Source organism: Engraulis encrasicolus, chromosome 6, assembly GCF_034702125.1.
Source record: "Engraulis encrasicolus isolate BLACKSEA-1 chromosome 6, IST_EnEncr_1.0, whole genome shotgun sequence".
NCBI classification, from domain to species: Eukaryota; Metazoa; Chordata; class Actinopteri; order Clupeiformes; family Engraulidae; genus Engraulis; species Engraulis encrasicolus.
The window spans coordinates 24,390,214-24,400,468 of record NC_085862.1 but is presented as its reverse complement, the minus strand read 5'-3'; the positions used below and the strand labels follow the sequence as shown (position 1 = coordinate 24,400,468).

Here is a 10,255-nt window from a genome sequence, read left to right as displayed (position 1 = left end):
CGCGCGCGTGCGTGCGTGCGTGCGTGCGTGCATGCATGTGTGTGTTTATGTGTGCGTGTGTGTGTGCATGTGCAGGTGCATGTGTGTGTGTGTTCGTGTGCGCGTCTGAGTGGGTACATACTGTATGTGTTTGAATGTGTGTGGGCACGCAGGTGCCTGTGTGTTTGTGTGTGCGTGTGCGTGTGTGTGTGTGTGCGTGCACAGTTTTGAGTGTGTGTTTATGCCTTCTTTTCACTTGGCCAAGTAAAACAGAGCCAACAGTAACCTTTTCTCTTGACTGCTCTTTCTATTTGCCATATGAAGTGTTCTGTACCTGTCCTGTGAACAATCAATGGCTTAATGGTTTTTACATGCTACACCGGCCTCCTCTATATGTGGCAAAAAAATCAGACTCGATTGTCCCTGGACAGGATAGCTGACAGGTGGGGACAAAGGGGACAGCTGTCCTAGGCCCAGGGAGAGAGGGGGCCCACAATTGGATCCTTATTCCATTGTATGTATTGGGGTTTGGGGCCCTTTCATCTGTCTTTGTCTCGGGCCCAGCCAAAGCTGTCAGCAGCCCTGTCCCTGGAGTTCATAATAATTTCACTTTTCTGTCGCCCATTTATGTCACTTTTCTGTTCTTTAATACTTGTATAGTGCTTTTCTGCTGACTCTGCTGATTTTTTACAGTGTCCTTATGGACCAGGGCTGGACTGGTCATCTGGCATACAGGGATCTTTCCTGATGGGCCGACAGTCCTCAGAGGTTGATGCTTTTGCTCTTTTGTTCATTTCATGTTTTCCCTAGAGACTGGCCCACAATTTAGATGGGGCAGCCCATCAGTGCACCCCCGATATACAGAGGACGGAGCCCATCATTACATTACATTACATTACATTACATTACATTGCACTTAGCTGACGCTTTCATTTATTCAAAGCGACTTACAGTTACTATTTGTCAGGGTATTGGTTACAGTCCCTGGAGCAATGTGGGGTTAGGTGCCTTGCTCAAGGGCACTTCAGCCATGGATGGAGATGTAGGGAGAGGTCAGAGGGTATTCGAACCTGCAACCCCTAGATTGAAAGACCAACTCTCTAACCACTAGGCCACGGCTGCCCATCATGATTACACTATGGGGGTAGGAGTCAGGGGATGGTCTATGCCTGTGGTTCTCAAACTTTTCCCATCTTCAGATGTCACACGCCCCACTTTGAGAAACACTGGTCTATGCCAAAATGCCCGGGCCAGTTTGTGGTCCCAGTCCAGCCCTGTCATGGACCAGAAGCCTCAACCCTCAGCGTGTCCCCCTGTTGTCACCATCTTCAACATCACATTGGCTTTTTGACATTTTCCCTCCTACACAGACCTGACGGCGTGTCAAAAAACAGGTGTATAGCTCTGTGGTGCATGGCTCTCTTCACAGCCGTGTTAGCTCTTTGAGAGGGTCCACCTTTCCCCTTTCTCTTTTTCCTTAGTCCTCCTCTCTCGTCTCATCCTTCTTTCTCCCCTTCTTCTTTCTTTTCTACCTCTCCTATCCTTCCTCTCCTGCTTACCGTATATTTCCTTGCTTTCCACTACAATCCGTCTATCCTCTCTCTCTCTCTCTCTCTCTCTCTCTCTCTCTCTCTCTCTCTCTCTCACACACACACACACACACACACACACACACACACACACACACACACACACACACACACACACACACACACACATAGGGACCATCTCAGTACATTGTAGGCTATATAGGCTACTGTATGTAGGCTATGTGAGTCAATGACGTTGTAGTAGTATTCCCATCACATCTAATACCACTATGGATTAACGAACTTTTAAAAATATATTATCTAAGAAGCAGTAGATTAATGACCACCAATGACTAATTCATGTATCAGCATTAGCTGTGGTTTTACCACCTGACATTTGAGCCCAAAAAACGTCACCCATGTGTGAAACACAGACTCAGAACACCACTGTGTCTACACACACACAACACACACACACACACACACACACACACACACACACACACACACACACACACACACACACACACACACACACACACACACACACACACACACACACACACACACACACGGACACAAGCACGCACGCACACACGCAAGCAGGCACGCACGCACGCACCCACAAGAATGAAAGGAAGAGCAAACACAAACACACAGTTTACTCAGAAGTCTTGAAGAATCCTCTTTTGGCATTCCTCCAGGACACCAGGCAGCACAACAGCCGGAGGGATGTGTGTGTGTGTGTGTGTGTGTGTGTGTGTGTGTGTGTGTGTGTGTGTGTGTGTGTGTGTGTGTGTGTGTGTGTGTGTGTGTGTGTGTGTGTGTCTGTGTGTGTGTGTGTGTGTGTGTGTGTGTGTGTGGGTGTGTGTGTGTGTGTGTGTGGAGGGGTGTGTGTGGTGTGTGTTTCTCTAAGTGTCTTCTGTGTGTTTTGACAACAACTGCAAATAAGACCTTCAGACTGCGGCAGTGAGTATTGCCAGATTGGGCGGTTACCTGCCCAACTGGGCTGCTTGGGATAGCTGTCTGCGGGGTAAAAACTGTAAAAAAAAAAATGGCCCTTTGGGCTTTTCTGGGGTTTTCTGCATTTTTATGCCCATAGACAGTGTTGGGAAAGTACATTTTCTACGTGAACTAGTTCTAGTTGTGCATTAGAGCGGCGGTTTATTATTATTAGTAGTAATAGAGAGTATAGTCCTTAACTGTGTTTTCTGCAGTGTTGGGAAAGTTTTCTACTAGTTAAAGGATAGTTCCGGCGTAAAATGAAAGTTTCACCATCGCTTTCCCATGCCACATAATGTATCTAATGATGAGCCATTCCGGGCAATGCCGCGCCGTTATGGAGTTAGCACATTTTAAGCTTTTTGGTGAAAAACGCAGCCAATGCATCACGGCGGGGCCAATTATAAGCCTGTTATTTTCTGATGTTTCCCCGCTATAAACAACTTCAAAAACGCTACACACTTCATCACAAAGGTCTCGTCAATCAAACCGAGGCACAGAGAGGGTCATCGGACCACACAGTCTTTCACTGGCCAGTGTTTTCAGAGGTGTCTCACTGTTGCAACTCTCTGACCCGGATGCAGGCTACTCAATCAGGTGGCTAGGAAGGCTAAACATGGTCCGCGGTTCTTACACCAGCTGCGACCGTAAAATGAAAAGCTGGAACCCCGACCGTTTTCACCGACTGCCACTGTCTAAACCAGCCATATTACGGGAATGGCTAATAGCATTAGAAGTGGACGAAACTGACGTAAAAACCCGGAGGGATCGCTACTACCGTGTGTGCAGGCAGCAGATTTGAAGAGTTGCATGGAGAGTACAGGTAGGCAGACTACTCTTACAAAGTAATTGCAACACGGTATAATATAACATGGATTCAACTTTGTAATAACATACCAGTGGTGGTGTACTTACATCTGTAAGAGCACTTCTAGTACGACTTTATAAAATTCCTCCAGCCCTCCTCCGTTGCGTAATGGTCCATCTGACCTCGCGCGCCCTCGTCATTAGAGTCTTCACTGAAACTACTCTAGCATGCTTGACATCAACCACATAGAATGCCTCAGGTCGCACAATTTCACAAGCCATCCCGCGCCAGTTTGTTTTGACACTGTATTTATCTCCTGTAGTGGGCTACATTTACTGCACATGTAGGCTATGCCTTCCCAAAACAGAGGCTGGCAAAGACGAGCGGTGTTGCAACCAGTGTCACAGACAGTCAAGATTCATGAGCCAGACACATTTACACATGTTTCTCTCTCTTCAAACATACCTCCATAGCCATGCGTCTTTTTGGCACAGCATTCCTCTTTAGACGGTTTCGTTTTGGTGTTCCATCTCCCTTACTCTTCTTGTAGCCATCATCCTCGAAATGCTCCCTCCACACACGGTAGCGATCCCTCAGGGTTTTTATGTCAGTTTCGGCCACTTCTAATGCTATTAGCCATTCCCGTAATATGGCTGGTTTAGACAGTGGTAGTCGGTGAAAACGGTCGGGGTTCCAGGTTTTCATTTTACGGTCGCAGCTGGTGTAAGAACCGCGGACCATGTTTAGCCTTCCTAGCCACCTGATTGAGTAGCCTGCATCCGGGTCAGCGGAACAGTGAGACACCTCTGAAAACACTGGCCAGTGAAAGACTGTGTGGTCCGATGACCCTCTCTGTGCCTCGGTTTGATTGACGAGACCTTTGTGATGAAGTGTGTAGCGTTTTTGAAGTTGTTTATAGCGGGGAAACATCAGAAAATAATAGGCTTATAATTGGCCCCGCCGTGATGCATTGGCTGCGTTTTTCACCAAAAAGCTTAAAATGTGCTAACTCCATAACGGCGCGGCATTGCCCGGAATGGCTCATCATTAGATACATTATGTGGCATGGGAAAGCGATGGTGAAACTTTCATTTTACGCCGGAACTATCCTTTAAGCGGGCTTGCGGAGCAAGGCCCGATACTAAGCTGGGGAACATACGGCCACAAGCGAGGGGGAAGAAGGGGGAAGAAGGGGGGAGAAGAAAAAGGAGGACAAGAAAGGGAAAAAGGGAGAAAGGAAGAAAAGGGGGGGCTGGTACAATGATTTGGTGTCATATCATGCTGTTTCATGCGTTGTTAGATCTAGAAACAGTATATCAAAACTTTTTGAAAATGTTGTGTAGATCAGCCGGGATTCGAAACGGGGAGGGTGAAAAATGGTGCGTTCAAGAACATCAGGTCTCTGAAACTGGCATTACCGTCTAAAGGAATAATGTTAATGTATGCATTCACTTTTTGTTTTATTTGTCCATAAGGTCTACAAATATCAGATAATTACATCTAAATGACCTGTGCCACTCAATGGACACAAACAAATGTGCAGCAATGCATTTTGAACATTTTGTTATTACAAGGTTACATGTTTTACAGTAGGGAAGGGAACGTTTTGGGATGTTCTTCCTTCATTTACCAAGGAATGGAATTATGGCACAATTTCATGTTGTATTTGGATGTTTGCATAGAAATATTATTTGCATTATTGAACTGAATGACATGAGTATGTCAATGCAACAGTATGTCATTTTTTGTTCTTCCTCCACCACTTACCTAAGCTGTGGAAATGTGAATCTCTCGTGCAAAAGGTTGCATCAAGGTCCATTACCACTTACATTCTGCAGTGTCCACCATATTTAGAGTTACTTCAAAGTATTCTTTACATTTATTTAACCAGTGTATGGAATTCAAGTGAATTGGGTGCAATTAATTCCATGAATAAAAAGATGGAGTTATGAAATTAATGAATAGAATGGTCATAAAAGTCATTAAGTAGTAATGCAAAACTGTCCTCCTTTCAGGAACCCATTTCTCATTTCCCACTAAAGCATGCAATACAAGTTTCCATGTGTTTAGTAAAAACAACAAAGAAAAGGAACAGAGCAGAGGTGTAATTAAGTAGAAATTTTATTTTTAACCATATTTAATGTTAACAAAAAAGCCAGCATCAGCTGACAATGACAACTTTAATTCCTTCTTTAGAGTAGAGCAGAACATTTTCCATTTTCCATTAATCCTGAGGGAAAATAAGGTGTCCAGTACCATTCATATATAAAAACACTGACACACAGACACACACACACACACTGCTGAGGTTGGTGATGAGAGAATAAGAGTGGTCCATCACATGTTTCATAGGTGTCTCAAAAAGTCACTGTGCATGGTCCAGACAGAGGAAAATCCGAGTCAAGTATCCATAGGCCATTTAAAAGAAAATAAGACATATGTTGCACCATTAAGTGATTATAAAAATCAGATCAAATCCCAATAATGACCTCGCCCAACAAAAAAAACCATTAACATTACAGAGACTATCCAACCTTTCAAATAGTCTGTGCTCATCACACAGTCTAATACCAACTGTCTCCACAAGCTGACAACAGTCCAGCCACAGGTGTACTGCTTGCATCCAAGATGCTACGGGTTGTGCTCTCCACAACTGATGTCTTTGAAGGCTTCTTTGGCATTTTAAAATGTCCACACAGGAGTTTGTCTTGGTGCCGTGCAGCATACAGCAACCCGCTTGTCACGTTCATCCAGTCTTTTCCAAAGGGCTACTATTTTGCCTTGTGATTAGTGAGGGTGAAGAGATGTCTGATCCAGGAGCCCAAGCAAATATTCTGGAAGTCTGTCAATGAGCTGGTATTCAGGGACACTGGTCTTCAACAGCCTAGTAAAATAATGTGGGGGGTGGGGGGGGGGGGGGGGGGGGGGGGGGGGCGGGGGGGGGGGGGGGAGAATGACAATGTTATACATTTAATAGCATATTCATACTTCACTTTCTGAGGTGTCATAATTCAAATTAAATGTGTGCTGTAAGTACAACACTAGCACATGAAATTACATAGCTGTTACACAATTTACTAAGTTGTACCTAATGAGGTAGCTAGACTGTGTTCTTATTAAAAACACTAAAAACCTAAAAAGCACACACCACAAATTTATTCCAACCAGCACAGAGTCAGCTGACCATAAGATAAGTGAACAGGTCAGATGAGTTAACTCTGTTGGAAGGAACGGTGTTCTTCTGTGTTCTTTAACACCTCTGTTTAGTTTCCATAACATTTCTATCCATTTTCACACCCCACACTTTTGCTTACCATAGTTTTGTGCAATTCAGTAGGTCCAGTAGGCTGTATCCCTGCAACCCGCGAGGAGGAGGTACCAGCGGTTGTGGAGATGGTGCCAGGGTTGGAGTTAGTAGAGGTCGTGCCAGGGTCAGCAGTGATGGAGGTCGTGCCAGGGTCAGCAGTGTGGTTGAGGTCATGGAGGTCATGCCAGTGTTGGAGCTTGTGTCATGGGCAGCAGTGGAGGGTACAGGAGTAAAGTATGTGCCTGGGAGCTGTGCCAAGAGCCAAAGGTGTGCCTTATTGTGTCGTCATCAGGAGATGGTGGAGCCATATCAAGCACTGTGGGGTCAACGCCCTCCTCTTCCTCTGCGGCAGCCACTTCTACTTCATCGTGCTCTTCCACCAACAGTGACGTTTGCTCAGAATCTGGGGTCAGGTCCTGCAGAGCCTTAGGAGAGAGAGAGAGAGAGAGAGAGAGAGAGAGAGAGAGAGAGAGAGAGAGAGAGAGAGAGAGAGAGAGAGAGAGAGAGAGAGAGAGAGAGAGAGAGAATGAATGAATGGAAAGAACACATGGAATTGAATTACTTAGAACACTTGTGAGGATTTCCCATACACCACAAATTTTATTTTTTACACCACAGTTATGTATATTTTATTACTTTGAACAGATGCTTTGATCAACAACGACTAATTAGGGAGGGTGTAAACAGCAACATACAATGATAGCCTATGTTCATTTCCTGCTTTGTAAACACTATATTCTACTGAGGACAATGGGAACGGTTTAAGATGTGGGTCTGTCTAGGCGTGGATGTACTGTATGCTCATATTATGACAAATGTATTAGTAAAGTTTCACGTTACTTACAGAGGCACATGCAAAAATAGGGGTGTGGACCGAAGCTGGACTGAGGGCCTGGGGTGCCTGACTCAGTGGCTGGAGCCTGGAGGAGGATAGACAATATATATTACATTCATGTACATGTACATTAACTACACATACATACTTTTATCTAGCCATTTAACAAGCCGACTCATATTATTACTCACTGAGACAACATTGGCTGAAGATCTTGCATCTCCCTCAGTGGACAGAGTAGCAGTAGAGAGCAGTCTTTCATGAAGTACATCTGTCTATACAACCCGTGGACCCCAGTGCGGTCTGCACCTGTTGGCAGGCAGTTGATCCAAAATAAGAAAAGTGATTACATTACCATTCATATTCACATGTAGATGTCAGTGTAAAAAAGAAAAGTACAATTCAAGTGTTTATCAGTGACAATTCAAGTGTATAGTAGTAGAGTATCTTTATTAATCCCCAGGGGGAAATTCAGGTATCCAGTAGCTTACATAAATACCCAAATAAACAAAAGCCCACATGGACATTTCAAGACACAAATAACACAGGAATAGTCATCAGGGAGGGGAAAATAAAATAAAATAGTAGAGATAATAAATGTAAAAAAGGTAATTGTGCAAAAAGACATTCTGTGAGTTGGGATAAACCAATGCAGAAAAACATACTCTGTCAGCTAAGGTAGACAATCTTAACATGACCTGGAACAAGTGTTGATGGATACATCTATGATATAGTATAGTAGTGTTACCTGCTGAGTAAGAATCTACAGACACACAACAGGACCTCTGACCGCCGGCCATCCTTGGACACTTCTCAATCTGGAAAAAAAGAAGGAAAATATCCTAGTCCACCTACATTCCTTGGTTGTCTAATGATGATGGGCATGGTAGGGCTACCTTTCGACCATCCATTCCAACATTAAACAAATGTCAACAGAGAGCAATTGTTAGCTTACAGTGTGACTTCTTGGGCATGTAATAACTATTTTTCAAATAAACTTGGGGCTTAATAACACAATAATTAGATGATTATAGCAATAGACTCCATTTAACAGCTGATTTTGTATACATTCATAGACTACATAATTCGTAGACTACCGTACATCATTACAACTTCCCAACTGTCATGTCATGCATGAGAACATTATTATCACAGCAAACAAATAAATAAGGATCTTTGTTGCATAAAGGCCCATCTTTATGCCATTTTCACATTGGCCAACACCTTGAACTTTCTTTAACTTTCTTTAAAATTTCGTCGGCCGTTTGTTTGCCAGCAGGCGCTAAAGCTAGAGATATGGAGGTTGGGAGTTCAAATCCCACTCAGACCCATATTGATTTTCAAAATTATATCATATGCAGTGTTCCTTAGCCAACTTAAAATACCATGTATGTCATTCAGTATCAATGGCAAATGTGCTGGATTACAGATATGGAGGTTGTGAGTTCGAATCCCACTCGGACCCATGTTGATTTTCCAAATTATATAATATGCAGTGCTCCTTAGCCAACTCAAAATACCATGTATGTCATTTAGTATATCCCCAAAACGCGGAGCTACAACACTTTCAAGATGGTTGAATCCAAGATGGCTGAATCCAAGATGGCTGAATTGTTTGGCCCATAACTTCTGACTGGGTGGATGGATTTTTTCCAACATTTCTTTTAGCTTTGCTTTCTCAATAGTAGTTTGTTTTCAATTTAGGGATAGAGATATCAAAAATAAAACTGCTCATCTTTGCCCCAAAAGGCAAGCCCGCTTCCAGCATTTTCTGTGAGAATGCAATCTAGTTCATAGTTCAGTTCACAGCTCACCCCCCATGTTGAAAAAGTGTAGGCCTAATTGACAAAGCCCATATTTAACTAGTTTTAACAATGAGATTGTTAGATATTAGTCTACTGTATTTTAGTTTTGCATTAAGAGTGGTTTATCATTAGTAGGCCTAGATAGTAGGCTAGTCCTTTACAGTGTTTGTTGTTTAGACACTGTGTGTGCTGAGCGATTTCACTTCGTTTCAGTTACTGTAGGCTATGGACTGGACTTAAAACGGGTGCGTGGATTCTGTAACGTTTTCCTGCACTGTTGTTCTCTGTCTCAGGCGCAAAATTTGCCATCCTGCAACATGCCAGCAGATAGCATTCTCTTGTTGTTGGTGTTGCGCGCGGCGCATTTTAACTTCAATAGTGAAGCGAGAGCACTTATTCCAAACGCCCAGAAGACGGTCGCTAGAAGCGTTAATCTAAAAAGTCACCGGGAAGTCTGAACATTCGCACACTACTGCCTGGTTGCTGTCCGCTCTGATTTTAAGTAGAGCTATGCCTGCTGTTTGCTTGGTCCCGCCTCTTTGCACAAGAAAGACAGTCTGAGAGAATGGTGTCAGACGCTGTCAGAGAGAATGGATAAGACATAATACTAGACTCGGTTTTCTAGATAATACTAGACTAGTCGCGGTTTCTGCAGGAATATTAATGAAATCTGGTAACTACGGAATGAACAGAATGAACTAATGAGCGTGTCTTTCATAGGCTCCAGAATGAACGCGTAAATATTGTAAATATTGTAAATATTGTAAATATTGTACGTTCAGTTCACGTTTGCTCAAAATATGAACTCGTTCATGAACTTTCGTTCATTGAACGCGTTCGGGTACAACACTGCCCATGGAAATCAATACAATTTGTTGAAATTGGGTGAAATTTGGTTTTCGAGCACCGTTTGGGCGGGATTTGATCAGACACATCTGGCAACACTGGTGGCAGTGTGTGCTAAGGCTCATTCCTCTTTGTTTCGCTCAC

At 43.6% G+C, this 10,255-nt stretch overlaps 1 long non-coding RNA gene across 1 annotated transcript; it reads right to left on the bottom strand.

Annotated features, from left to right (window-relative positions):
• Positions 1–6,116: 6,116 nt before the first annotated feature.
• On the bottom strand, positions 6,117–7,702 carry LOC134450282 (uncharacterized). The gene is made up of 4 exons (XR_010035060.1): positions 7,652–7,702; positions 7,470–7,545; positions 6,633–7,050; positions 6,117–6,202 (listed from the first exon to the last, which is right to left on the bottom strand). It is a non-coding gene; the product is annotated as an uncharacterized LOC134450282 (long non-coding RNA).
• Between the last annotated feature and the right edge of the window lie 2,553 nt (positions 7,703–10,255).